The sequence below is a fragment of the Schistocerca gregaria genome, chromosome 4, assembly GCF_023897955.1.
Source record: "Schistocerca gregaria isolate iqSchGreg1 chromosome 4, iqSchGreg1.2, whole genome shotgun sequence".
NCBI classification, from domain to species: Eukaryota; Metazoa; Arthropoda; class Insecta; order Orthoptera; family Acrididae; genus Schistocerca; species Schistocerca gregaria.
In genome coordinates, this window is record NC_064923.1 from 496,159,544 (window position 1) to 496,174,252 (window position 14,709).

The 14,709-nt window shown below is 43.1% G+C and overlaps 1 protein-coding gene across 6 annotated transcripts in view; it reads left to right on the plus strand.

Moving 5' to 3' along the window:
- LOC126266769 (protein NDRG3) overlaps nucleotides 1-14,709 on the plus strand; it is a 481,178-nt gene that overhangs the window by 225,113 nt on the left and 241,356 nt on the right. The gene's annotated exons all lie outside the window — the stretch shown is intronic.

The window sequence follows — 14,709 nt, forward strand, 5'->3', positions numbered from 1 at the left end:
TCGTTCGAAATGTAAGGGAGACTGAGAAACTTTTTCACTATCGCAGGAAACGAATGTTGTGTGGCCAGACACACGTAATATGTTGCAGTACTTTTGTCTCGGTAATCCCGACTGAGACAATACTCTCGTAAGGCAGACAACTGCATCGTTCTGCTACAGTTAGGTGAAAAACTGAAGTAGCAGCTCTGAAACGCATTGGACAGTAATTATAAAACGAAGTGTTATTTATCTCTATTTGTAAAAGGCAATGACCCGACTGACTCCTTCATTCACCCATCGTCGCCCCGCACAAACAACTATGGATAGAAACTTGAAATTTGCAGAGGATGGTGATCTTATACTGTAGGCGTCGTTTAAGAAAGAGTTTTCCGATAGTTCACTCCTATATGGGTGAAACAGGCGATGAAATGTTTTAAGACAATATTTCACTGTGAAAGCATTTTTAGAACGAAATCTTTGAAAATTGGCATTTGACTTCTCTGTTTGAAATAGAAAAATACGTGTTTCACTGTTTTTGAAAATTCAACACCTAAGGGGGTGAAACAGGGCCATATTGACTCACTGATGCATCATTGCCCAGTCCAAACATCTAAGGATAGAAAGTTAAAATTTGGAGATGTTGTTGATCTTATACTGTAGGCATTGTTGAAGAAGGGATTGTTAAAAATTCTGTGCGTAAAGGGAGTGAAATAGGGGATGAAAGGTTGTTTGAAATTATGTCCCCTTTAAAACAATTTTGAAGTTAGAGCTACAAAAATTGGTATTTGGTTTCTCAGTCAGAAATAAAAAGAAGTACGTTTAGGTAACCAGTAATGGAGTAAAATAGTGGGTAAGCGTCTATTTGAAAATAAATCATTATTGAAGAACCACTAAATGCATTTTAAAAATTACACCTATTAAAATTAGTATTTTACTTCTCGGTTAGAAATAAAATAATGAGTGTTTCACTGTTTTCGAAATTCAACCCCTAAAGAGTGAAATTGGGGACGAAAATTTTGTATAAAATATTTCGTTATGTTAAAACAGTTCTAAAGCTGAGTCTTTGAAAATTGTTGTTTCACTTCTCTGTTATATATAAACCAATATCAGAATCGCTTTTTGGTCAGAAATGGATTCGGAAAGACTATGCTTCAACATCCTTACCTAGCATGAATACCTTAGAAGGTGTTGTAGTTTGTAAAGAACATAAAAATTCGATTAAAGAAAAACAAAAAACTCGCCGCAGACCATACAATCTACGCGAGCGAAACAGCGGGCGCTAAGATAGTAAAATATATCGCTAACTTATAGATGAACAACAATGCGCGCCTCAAGGCAATCCGTTGTTCTTAAATATTGGAACCCCGGCCCGTTCCGTTTCCTTGCTCCCGCGCCTCTTGTTTTATCAAGGCCTCCTCATCTTGTCTGTAGTATGGGAAGCATTCGACATCAAAGGATCTCTTGCAAGGGATTGCAAACATGACTTTGTATCTTTTCATCACGTCGCCGCCCCTTTTTCTCCTTTCACACACACACACACACACACACACACACACACACACACACACACACACACACACACCGCCATCTTCCGGAAGCGCAGTGCCGCCACGCGCGCTCCGTCTGCGGCGGCCATCGATCCGGAGGTTGGTGACGTCACGGCGGGGGCTCCGTGAGTCACGCGCCCGGCCCGGCTGGCGCGCAGCCAGGGAGAGTCCAGGCGTGCCTGGCTGGAGTACTCCACGGGCCGCTGGAAGCCACGGCGCGCCAGCTGCCCAGCCCCGCGGCTGTCACACTCCCCGCCATTCATATGTGCATAGCTCCTCTGCCTCCCACGGTGTAAGTTTACGAGCTAACCGTCACGTTATGCCTTGTACCGACCGTACGCTAACCGGAGAAAATGCTGGTAACCTCTTTAAAAGGTCCCACTGGTCACTATGAAGTTCTGTGCATCTTTAGAACTGGCTACAACCCGCCATGTGACCCGCCACCGCTGATGTTAAGTCGTAGCAGTCAAGTAATATGTTTGTGCCAGTCGGTTGTATTGAATCATTGGAGTAAGATAACAATCTACATCGTCCACTCACATTAACCCATTAATTGCCAATTTTTTTCTTCAATCTACATTTATTTCTAGGTTGCCTTATTGACACGGAGACGGTGAAATAAAAAAAAAGAAACTTGAAGAAATCTCTATATTTTAAGCGACCCATATTTCAGTCTCTTTTTACACTTTCTTTTATTTTTTGTGCCGAGCAACAAATCATTGTAAATGGAGCCCCACATTGCACACAGGGCATTCCTTCTATGAATTTTTCTTCCAGATTTCACATTTCCTGTGTGACCCCAATGTCTAGCGCTCTATCACGTCCCCTGTTCAAGACGTCCTGATTTCAAATGGAACACGTGAAGTGGATGGATGCCTTCGGGTATGATGGATGTCCTGTATCAGAAACAGCAAATGACTGAGCACGATATGCCCTTGTCACCATCCTTCTGAAGTAGAGCAGTGGAGTATTACCTTTCGTGAGGTAGTAGACGACGTTAAGAGTTCATCGCCCTTAGTTTGAATCTCAAAATTCACTGGTTTCCCGAAAATGAATTGTTTTAAATAATGTTGTCCGTAATATCGAACCATACATTTATCACCATCAGGTGCCATGAAATCGAGGGCGATTTACAATGTAGCATGGAGAGCTGCATCAAATCAGTCTCAGGACTGAAGATCACCATAACAACAACATCATTTATCAACGATCAGGCAACAAAAAAAAACCCTTGAAATTTCACTAAATTCTTGTTCAGCAAATCCATCTTGAACGAATTTTGAAAAGCTTATGCCTTTCGTCTGCTAGTATTCTGTTCAGATGTGTGTTATTGTAGAATTCAAGGTGGCGCTAGTTTTCTAGATATCTGTTGCGGCCCATACACTGTCGTACGCATCTTATATCAAAATCCTCTTTTTCACTCCAGTATGCCTGTTGAATCATACTTGTGATTATTTTCCTATGTATAACATTGAACGTTTCCAATGTAAATGAAGGTCAGTTATTGTTCATCAAAAAAATTCTTCACAGCAATCAACTGCCGACTTTACTGTTAGTGCTGCTACCAAATGGCATTTGAGCTTTCCAGTTTCTGCTAGATCGGCGTGGGTTTTACTGTAGGTTGCTTCTTCTGCTTTTGAATTTAGCAGTGATATTAGAATTCATTTTTTTCTTGAGATAGCCTGCATTTTCCTCGTCCTCACTTTCTTCATTAGTATGTACTTCCAAGGTACTCGGAACATCAACTGGAAGACTATGTTGCAATATATTTTCGTAGACACCATCACAGTCAGACATCCACTTCTCCCTCACCATCAGGAGCCATGAAATTGAGGGCGATTTACAATGTCTTAAAAATCCCGTATAGAAAGCGACTCATTGTGCCTGGGGAGAAAAGCAAAACCAAACGTTGTTTCAGGCCGAACTAGACAAGAGCCCCAAATATGGATCGAAATCCGGAGAGCTCTCATAGGAAAATAAAACAGCCTTTGGAAATAATCGATCAACATCTTCTAAAACCATTACAAGAGATGCCAGTACACAGATTCCCACAGTTATTTACATATTAATACAACTTACGCTATTTTGAAATTGTTCAACCTTGTAAAGCTCAGAAACTTAACTTCCTCACTCAAACACTCCTGTGCAGTTCTCACTTGTTTAACAACAGATGACTAGCAATCAATGCACAAGCCTGACAAACGACTAGACAACAATACAAGCTAGTAACAATAACAGTTTAACCAACATAATTACGAATACAGCATTTTCATTACAAAGACAAATCTCTAAATGGGGATCATGAGAGTTGATGGGCTAATGTGACCACCTGTCAAAAGCCTGAATAACCAACTTTTGTAACAAGGACCACTGCGATCATGCAGGGTGCAGGAAAAGAGTCGTGAGGTTCTGGAAGGTACTGAGGTATTGACAGGGACATGGAGCCGTGGCGATTCCAGTGTTGTGGCCATCTGCACCAGCTTTCTCAGTTAGCGATGCGTATACCCTGATCGCGGTTTCTAATAGATCCTCGACTGGATCTAAATCCGGGGAGTTTGGTGGCCAGGGGAGCACGGTCACGCACTCTGCTGCTCTCCGAACGACATACGTACCCTGCGAGCTGTGTGACACGTTGAATAGTTCTGCTGGTACATGCCATCGTGACAAGGAAAAACAAACTGTTTGTAGGGGTGGACAAGGTCTTCAGGGATAGATCCATGCTTGTGTTGATCCATTGTACCTTCCAGCCTACTTAGCAATCATATACAACCGCTCGCTCACCGATAGATCTGTACCTACAGATTGGAAAATTGCGCAGGTCGCACCAGTGTCTTAGAAGGGTAGTAGGAGTAATCCATCGAACTACAGACCTATATCATTGACGTCGGTTTGCAGTAGGGTTTTGGAGCATATACTTTATTCAAACATTATGAATCACCTCGAAAGGAACCTGGTTTCAGAAAACATCGCTCTTGTACAACGCAACTAGCTCTTTATTCGCACGAAGTAATGGTCGCTATCGACAGGGGATCTCAAGTTGATTCCGTATTTCTAGATTTCCGCAAAGCTTTTGACACTGTTCCTCACAAGCGACTTCTAATCAAGCTGTGGGCCTATGGGGTATCGTCTCAGTTGTGCGACTGGATTCGTGATTTTCTGTCAGGAAGGTCGCAGTTCGTAGTAATAGACGGCAAATCATCGAGTGAAACTGAAGTGATATCAGGTGTTCCCCAGGGAAGCGTCCTGGGACCTCTGCTGTTCCTGATCTATATAAATGACCTGGGTGACAATCTGAGGAGTTCTCTTAGGTTGTTCGCAGATGATGCTGTAATTTACCGTCTAGTACGGTCATCTGAAGACCAGTATCAGTTGCAAAGCGATTTAGAAAAGATTGCTGTATGGTGTGGCAGGTGGCAGTTGACGCTAAATAACGAAAAGTGTGAAGTGATCCACATGAGTTCCAAAAGAAATCCGTTGGAATTCGATTACTCGATAAATAGTACAATTCTCAAGGCTGTCAATTCAACAAAGTACCTGGGTGTTAAAATTACGAACAACTTCAGTTGGAAAGACCACATAGATAATACCGTGGGGAAGGTGGGCCAAAGGTTGCGTTTCATTGGCAGGACACTTAGAAGACGCAACAAGTCCACCAAAGAGACAGCTTACACTACACTCGTTCGTCCTCTGTTAGAATATTGCTGCGCGGTGTGGGATCCTGGTGGGATTGACGGAGGACATCGAAAGGGTGCAAAAAAGGGCAGCTCGATTTGTATTATCACGTAATAGGGGAGAGAGAGTGGCAGATATGATACGCGAGTTGGGATGGATGTCATTAAAGCAAAGACGTTTTTCGTCGCGGCGAGATCTATTTACGAAATTTCAGTCACCAACCTTCTCTTCCGAATGCGAAAATATTTTGTAGAGCCCAACCTACATAGGTAGGAATGATCATCAAAATAAAATAAGAGAAATCAGAGCTCGAACAGAAAGGTTTAGGTGTTCGTTTTCCCGCGCACTGTTCGGGAGTGGGATGGTAGAGAGATAGTATGATTGTGGTTCGATGAACCCTCTGCCAAGCACTTAAATGTGAATTGCAGAGTAATCATGTAGATGTAGATGTAGATGACGATATCAGCCAGGGAATGCCACCAAAACATTTCCCACACCATAACGCTTCCTTCTCCGGCCTAGACGCTTCCGACGATTGTTACAGGTTGTTTGCTTTCAGACGTTTCTGTTCAAAGGGGCATAAAACGTGAGTCGTCTGAAAGGACCAGCTGGGGCCACTCAGTGGACGTTCCGTTGCGGTACTGGCGTGCAAACAGCCTTCGTAGCCGATGAACAGCAATCAGCAGGGGTGCATTAACCAGGCAGGCGTCTGCTGAGGAGGTCAATACGAGCAACCTTCACTGAGGAGACACTGTACGTAGCCCCTTGCTTCATCTGGACGGTCAGTAGCTCAACAGTTGCACGTCTATCCGCGCGTGCACAGCTCCGTAGCCGTCGTTCACAGATGTTATCCATGGCCCGTGGTGCACCAGAGTTGCCTCGGCGCTGGTGCGTCAGCATAAACAGGGTGTTACAAATAGGTACGGCCAAACTTTCAGGAAACATTCCTCACACACAAATAAAGAAAATATGTTATGTGGACATGTGTCCGGAGACGCTTACTTTCCATGTTAGAGCTCATTTTAGTTTCGTCAGTATGTACTGTACTTCCTCTATTCACCGCCAGTTGGCCCAATTGAAGGAAGGTAATGTTGACTTCGGTGCTTGTGTTGACATGCGACTCATTGCTCTACAGCACTAGCATCAAGCACATCAGTACGTAGCATCAACAGGTTAGTGTTCATCACGAACGTGGTTTTGCAGTCAGTGCAATGTTTACAAATGCGGAGTTGGCAGATGCCCATTTGATGTATGGATTAGAACGGGGCAATGGCCGTGGCGCGGTACGTTTGTATCGAGACAGATTTCCAGAAGAAGGTGTTCCGACAGGAAGACGTTCGAAGCAATTGATCGGCGTCTTAGGGAGCGCGGAATATTCCAGCCTGTGACTCGCGACTGGGGAAGACCTAGAACGACGAAGACACCTGCAATGGACGAGGCAATTCTTCGTGCAGTTGACGATAACCCTAATGTCAGCGTCAGAGAAGTTGCTGCTGTACAAGGTAACGTTGACCACGTCACTGTATGGGGAGTGCTACGGTAGAACCAGTTGTTTCCGTACCACGTACAGCGTATGCAGGCACTATGAGCAGCTGATTGGCCTCCGCGGGTACACTTCTGCGAATGGTTCATCCAACAATGTGTCAATCCTCATTTCAATGCAAATGTTCTGTTGCTGTGTGTTTCCATTCCATGATAAATGTGATTTGAAGAGAAGTAATAAAATGAGCACTAACATGGAAAGTGAGCGTTTCCGGACACATGTCCACATATTTTCTTTCTTTGTGTCTGAGGAATGTTTCCTGAAAGTTTGGCCGTCTCTTTTTCTAACACCCTGTAGAAAAGCCAAAACAGCCCTCGGTGAAAGGAAGGGTGTAACATTAAGAGTGCAATGGGAATTCCACAGTTAAACGCAGAGGAGAGAGCAGATAGGTGGAAAGAGCACATTGAAGTCTTCGAGGAGGACGAGGACTTGTCTGACGACGTGATAGAAGAAGAAACAGGAGTCGATGGGAAAAAGGTAGGGGATCCAGTGTTAGAATCAGAATTTAAAAACACATTGGACGATTTACGATCGAATAAAGCAGAAGGGAAAGATAATATTTCACCAGAATTGGGGAAAGTGGCGACAAAATCTCTATTCAAGTTGGTGTGTAGAACGTATCGCGATATACCATTTGACTTCGGATAAACATCATCCACACAATTCCGAAGACTGTAAGAGACGGCAATTGTGTGCATTATCACACAAACAGCTTAACAGCTCATGCATCCGGCCGGCTGTTGTGGCCGGGCGGTTCTAGGCGCTTCAGTCCGGAACGGCGCGACCGCTACGGTCGCAGGTTCGAATCCTGCCTCGGACATAGACGTCTGTGATGTCCTTAGGTTAGTTAGGTTTAGGTAGTTCTATGTTGTAGGGGACTGATGACCTGGGATGTTAAGTCCCATAGTGCTCAGAGCCATTTGAACCATTTGAGCTCATGCATACAAGTTTCTGACAACAATAATATACAGAAGAATGAAAAAGAGAATTGAGGATCTGTTAAATGACGATCAGTTTGCCTTCAGGAAAGGTAAAGACAGGCCGGAGAGGCACTCCTGATGTTGCGGTTGTTAATGGAAGCAAGACTAAAGAAAAATCAAGACTTTTCATCGGAATTGTCGACTTGGAAAAAGCGTTCGACAATGTAAAATTGGGCAAGAAGTTCGGAATTTTGATAAAAATTACGGTGGTGTAGAGGGAAAGGCGAGTACTACACAATATGTACAAGAGCCAAGAGGGAAAAATAGGAGTGGAAGACTAAGAACGAAGCGCTAGGATTAAAAAGGGTGTAAGACAGGAACGCAGTTTTTCGCTCCTGCTGTTCTATGTATATGTAGAAGAAACAATGATGGAAATAAAAGAAAGGTTTAAGAGTGGGATTAAAATTAAAAATGAAAGGATATCAAAATAAGATTCGCTGTCATAAGAGAAAGTGAAAAATTGCTGGATCTACCGAATGGAATGAACAGTCTAATGAGCCGAATGGAATGAACAGTCTAATGAGTACGGAACATGGATTGAGAGTATATCGAAGAATAACGAAAGTATAAGAAGTCGCAGAAATGAAAACAGCGAGAAATATAAAATCAGGATTTATCATCATGAAATAGATGAAGTTAAAGAATTATGCTATCTAGGTAGCAAAATAACCCATGACGGAGGGAGCAAGGACATCAAAATCCTACTAGCATTGACGAAACGGGTGTTCTTGGCCAAGAGAAGTCTACTAGCATCACACATTGGTTTTAATTTGAGGAAGAAATTTCTGAGAATGTACCTTTGGAGCATAGCGGTGTGGTAATGAAATATGGATTGTGGGGAAATCGGAACAGAAGTGAATCGAAGTATTTGAGATGTGGTGCTACAAGAGAATGTTGAAAAGAAGGTGGACTGATAAAGAAGGAATGAGGAGGTTATCCGGAGAATCGGTGAGGGAAGGAATATATGGAAAACACTGACAAGAAGAAGGGAAAGGATTGTAGGACATCTGTTACATCATCACGCAAAAAGTTCTACAGTAGTGGAGGGTGCTGTAGAGGGTAAAACCTGTAGAGGAAGACAGAGATTGGGATACATCCAGCAGATAATTGGTGGCATAGTTCGCAGGTGCTGCCCTGAACAGAGGAGGTTGGTACAGGAGAGGAATTCGTGGCGGGCCGCATGAAACCAGTCAGAAGACTGATGACTCAAAAACCGTTAATTATCAGCGGGGATCAAGTGAAACTAGTAATAAAATGCAGAACAGTTATTATTTTCCGTGTGAGAATCAAACTACATGAAACACTAAAACTGTTACATACAGTATCTTAAGAAAGGCAAAATATGATGAGAAGAAAACTTACGAGCTCAAGAGATCTATTGTAGTGTTAGTTAATTTTTCTAAGGTACACTAAAGTGTGTGCTAGTGACACTGTAAGAAGTGAGGTAAAGTCTACGAAGCCTCACATTTACAAAACAAAGCTCCACACTCAGTCCCCATCGCTGGAGGCTAGTTTAACTCTGTCTGACTTCAGACCTGATTCAGTTCCGTGGCTTTCATATAGTTTATTGTTCTGGCCATGAGGGAGTGCTTATTCTGGTAACGTTTCTATTTCAAGATGCTGGGCAGTCGCCTTTGCTGTGATGGCGCTGTGAGTGCGTCAGTCCTGTTAACTTCTCAACTTAAGTCGTGGACGTGCTTAGGATAAGAAATAAACGGAGGATGAACTTCAGATGTTGTTATTTTGGTATTTTCCTTTCTGGCTATTCTTTCTCGTCGAATTCCAGGAGAGACTCTAGCGAGATAATACAACTTCTCCAGAGGAATGGGTCAAGTTGTTTCTGGCAACCACTGTCAGCTTGATGTTCAGACATTGCTGCTTAAAGAACAAGGCGTGGTCCAATGTAATATGAAAGTATTTTGCAGCTGTGGTGTGTTCCTGTGCCTTCCTTCACATATAACTCGGGAATTAATAACATCTCGAAAACCGTTTGAGGTACCTAGAGAAATTTGGCAACAAGTGACATTACGCAAGGTGTACGGTATTTTCATATGTGTTTAAGAGTTGGAATTTTTTGTCTTCCCAGAAATTAATGCAAAACCGTCTAGGTTCCTGGAACGGTATCACTTTTTAGGGCGTTGAAGAGCATCTGAGAAGAGGATTTCAGTGATATAACTTCCTTTAATTTTCAGAATGAATCTTCCACTCTGCAGCGGAGTGTTGTCAAACTTCCTGGCAGATCTAACTTGGTGTTGGACTGTGCTTCTAACCCAGAACCTTAGCTTCTGCGGACAATGCTCTACCCGACTGAACTATCTAGGCCCGTCGTAGCTATACTTCCGCCAGTACCCTTGTCCAGTCCTTCAAACGTAACAGAAATTTTCGTGAGTACCTTGCGGAACTTCCACGTCTGGAAGAAAGCATACTGCGAGGAAATAGTTTATCTACCATGAAGCTTCAGCCTTCATTAGTGTTTGCGGTTTAAGACGAAAGCAACCGGCTCAGCAACTTTTTCCTATGTTTCATTGTCAGTGGAGGTGAACTGCGCGTAGCGTAGGCACTTCTGCCTCGCATTTAACACACTTGGTCGAAAAGGGCGAGGGACTCATGAATAGCGATGTTGGTGTGTGTATGGAAAGTGCTTCCGATGACTGGCATGTGCTGCAAATTGCCTGCCACCTAACCTACTCTTCACTCACTCACTGCACATACGGGCTATTTCATAGATGACTGTGCCTTTGTACGCATCTTAAACAGGAAGAGACGAGACAACGCTAGATCGAACGTCCATATATGTACTGCGCTAATGGCGGACTCGTGCCCTCTGACGTGGGATCTCAGGCGCGTAACAGAATGTTGTACTTAGTCAGGAATTAGTCACGTCGCAGCTGACCAGTGGAACAGGTGAATGACTAAGTCCTGGTCGCTGGATGTGTCATTGACAGTCAGGCAGATTTCCGATGCTAGACCAAGCTTCCTGCTAGTGTAAAAGATTTTTACCCTAGGAAACAACAACAAGCGATTAATTCCTGCAGATTCTTTTATTTAAACAGTGTTTCGCGTTTGAAAAAAGCCGTCCACAGGCGGTTACCCAGGTTCATCTGTTAACGAATTTTGTCCTGTTGTTTTTGGTTTCCGAGCTCTTTTGCATGGTCACTTTCATTGGGTTTTCCCCTCTTACAATGACGTTTTCTTCTGAGGGCTTCACACTTTCAGCGTGAGATCAGATAATTATGTATGGTCTTTTTTTCTCTCCATGTTCTAAACTAGTCGTTGTGTTTCTTTGAGCAAAAATTTTTAACTTAGCTTCTGACTCGTAACTCTTTCGAGGTGTAGTTTCTTACATGATGTCTATATTCAAAATTTGTCTCAAAATGTCTGGCATCAAAGAAAAAGCGTCTCTGTAAGTAGCTGTGTAGCGGCGCGCCTTCCGTACCCGGCTATCCGAGCGGGTGAATCAAACAAAGCACACAATAGGTTTGAGGATCTGTGACGCTACCTTTATCTCGAGAAAGGCGTAGCGAGTCGTTGGAGTAGCCAATTCGATCAGGTTTCGTGGAGTTACGACGTGACGCAATACCAAGCCAACGACCACATAAATTTCATAGCAGACGGCGCAAATGTCAGACTGTGTCTTCGGCGGAATACTGCGAAAATGTCGCCCAGAAAAGGTTACGACTTCTTGGGAAGTACTGTAAATTGTCTTAGGTTGAGAAACCACAAGTAAGAAATACACAATGTTTCGCGGTTCGCCTTTTCAGTTTACACAAAAGGAAGAAAGTTAATTACATTGCAAGTAATGTATCTCGTATCTTTGAAACGTCTGGAAAAATAAAGCTACCTATTCTGTAATAAATCTACGTAAAAGGAAAGTACTGCGATAGGAAATCCAAAAGCCGATTCGAGCACCCCAGTCGTTTATGAGGCGTTGTTTTATTGGTTGAGTGCTATTGTTTTCCTCCGATAAGCAAACTAACCCTTACATACGGTTATAGAAAGCGCACTTCAGCGTCGAATTTCAAACGCTTCGGACATTCCATTTCGGAGATTGTTAGGGAATTCTGCATTCTGAGATCCATAGTGTCTTAAGAGTGTGCCGAGAATACCAAATTCCAGGCATTAACTTTCACTACGGGCAACGCACGGGCGGACAACCTTCACTTAACGACCGTGAGCAGCGGCGTTTGCGTAGAATTGTCAGCGCTAACAGACAAGCAACACTGCGTGAAACAACCGTAGAAATCAATGTGGGATGTACGACGGACGTATCCGTTAGAACAGTGCGGCGAAATTTGGCATTAATAGCCTGTGGCAGCAGACGACCAACGAGAGTGCTTTGCTGACAGCGCATCACTTGCAGCGCCTCTCCTGGGCTAGTGACCGTGTCGGTTGGACCCTAGACGACTGAAAAACCGTTCCTGATCAGATTAGTCCCTATTTCATTTGGTAAGAGCTGATGAAAGGGTTCTAGTGTGGGGCAGACCCCACGAAGCGATGGACCCAAGTTGTCGACAAGGCACTGTGCAAGCGGGTGGTAGCTCCGTAATGGTGTGGGCTGTGTTTACATGGAATGTACTGAGTGTTCTGGTCCAGCTGAACCAATTATTGACAGGAAATGGTTATGTTCGGCTACTTGCAGATCATTTTTTTTTGTTCCCAAACAACGATGGAACTTTTATGTATGAGAAGGCGCCATGTCACGAGGCCACTATTGTTCGCGATTGGTTTGAAGAACAGTCTGGACAGATTGAGCGAATGGTTTTGATACCGTCATAGCCCCATATGAATCTTATCGAACAATGAGGGGACATAATCGCGCACAAAATCCTGCACCGGCAGCATTTTCGCAATTATGACCGGATACAGACGCAGCGTGGTTCAATATTTCTGCAGGGCCTTCCAACGATGGTCGAGATGCTGCACTATGCCGGCCAAAAGCGTTCCGTCACGTTATTAGGAGCTGTCACCAGAGAAAACAGGTACAAGTGTAGGAAACAGCCCAACACTGACATGAAATGAGCAGTAGTATTACGAAGTAAGATGTACGGAATTTGATTTATGGGGGATTCGTAAAATTCTGGGTGTGTCAAAAAGATTCAACCTATTTCATAAGACTAAATTTTCTACATGGGTTGTTGTTGTTATGGTCTTCAGTCCTGAGACTGGTTTGATGCAGCTCTCCATGCTACTCTATCCTGTGCAAGCTTCTTCATCTCCCAGTACTTACTGCAGCCTACATCCTTCTGAATCTGCTTAGTGTATTCATCGCTTGGTCTCCTTCTACGATTTTTACGCTCCGCGCTGCCCTCCAATCCTAAATTTGTGATCCCTTGATGCTTCAGAACATGTCCTACCAACCGATCCCTTCTTCTAGTCAAGTTGTGCCACAAATTCCTCTTCAACCAAATCTATTCAATACCTCATCATTAGTTATGTGATCTACCCATCTAATCTTCAGCATTCTTCTGTAGCACCACATTTCGAAAGCTTCTATTCTCTTCTTGTCCAAACTATTTATCGTCCATGTTTCACTTCCATACATGGCTACACTCCATACAAATACTTTCAGAAACGACTTCCTGACACTTAAATCTATACTAGATGTTAACAAATTTCTCTTCTTCAGAAACGCTTTCCTTGCCATTGCCAGTCTACAATTTATATCCTCTCGACTTCGACCATCATCAGTTATTTTGCTCCCCAAATAGCAAAACTCCTTTACTACTTTAAGTGTCTCATTTCCTAATCTAAGTCCCTCCGCATCACCCGACTTAATTCGACTACATTACATTGTCCTCGTTTTGCTTTTGTTGATCATCTTATATCCTCCTTTTAAGACACTATCCATTCCGTTCAGGTGCTCTTCCAAGTCCTTTGCAGTCTCTGACAGAATTACAATGTCATCTGCGAACCTCAAAGTTTTTATTTCTTCTCCATGGATTTTAATACCTACACCGAACTTTTCTTTTGTTTCCTTTACTGCTTCCTCAATATACCGATTGAATAACATCGGGGAGAGGTTACAACCCTGTCTCACTCCCTTCCTAACCACTGCTTCCCTTTCATGCCCCTCGACTTTTATAACTACCATCTGGTTTTTGTACAAATTGTAAATAGCCTTTCGCTCCCTGTATTTTACCCCTTCCACCTTTAGAATTTGAAAGAGAGTATTCCAGTCAACATTCTCAAAAGCTTTCTCTAAGTCTACAAATGCTAGAAACTCAGGTTTACCTTTCCTTAATCTTTCTTTTAAGATAAGTCGTAAGGTCAGTATTGCCTTACGTGTTGCAGTATTTCTACGGAATCTAAACTGATTGTCCCCGAGGTCGGCGTCTACCAGTTTTTCCATTCGTCTGTAAAGAATTGGCGTTAGTATTTTGCAGCTGTAACTTATTAAACTGATAGTTTGGGATTGGAATTATTATATTCTTCTTGAAGTCTGAGGATATTTAGCTTGTCTCATACATTTTGCTCACCAGATGGTAGAGTTTTGTCAGGACTGGCTCTCCCAAGGTCGTCAGTAGTTCCAATGGAATGTTGTCTACTCCGGAGGCCTTGTTTCGACTCAGGTCTTTCAGTGCTTGTCAAGCTCTTCACGCAGTGTCGTATCTCCCATTTTGTCTTCATCTACATGCTCTTCCATTTCCATAATATTGTCCTCAGTACATCGCCCTTGTATAGACCCTCTATATACTCCTTCTTTCTGCTTTCCCTTCTTTGCTTAGAACTGGGTTTCCATCTGAGCTCTTGATATTCATACAAGTGGCTCTCTTTTCTCCAGAGGTGTCTTTAATTTTCCTGTAGACAGTATCTCTTACCCCTGGTGAGATAAGCCTCTACATCCTCACATTTGTCCTCTAGCCATCCCTGCTTAGTCATTTTGCTCTTCCTGTCGACGTTATTTCTGAGATGTTTGTATTCCTTTTTGTAAAAATACAAATCTGTGATGAATTTTGGCCTAGACATCGAAACTAAAAGCTTGTCTTGA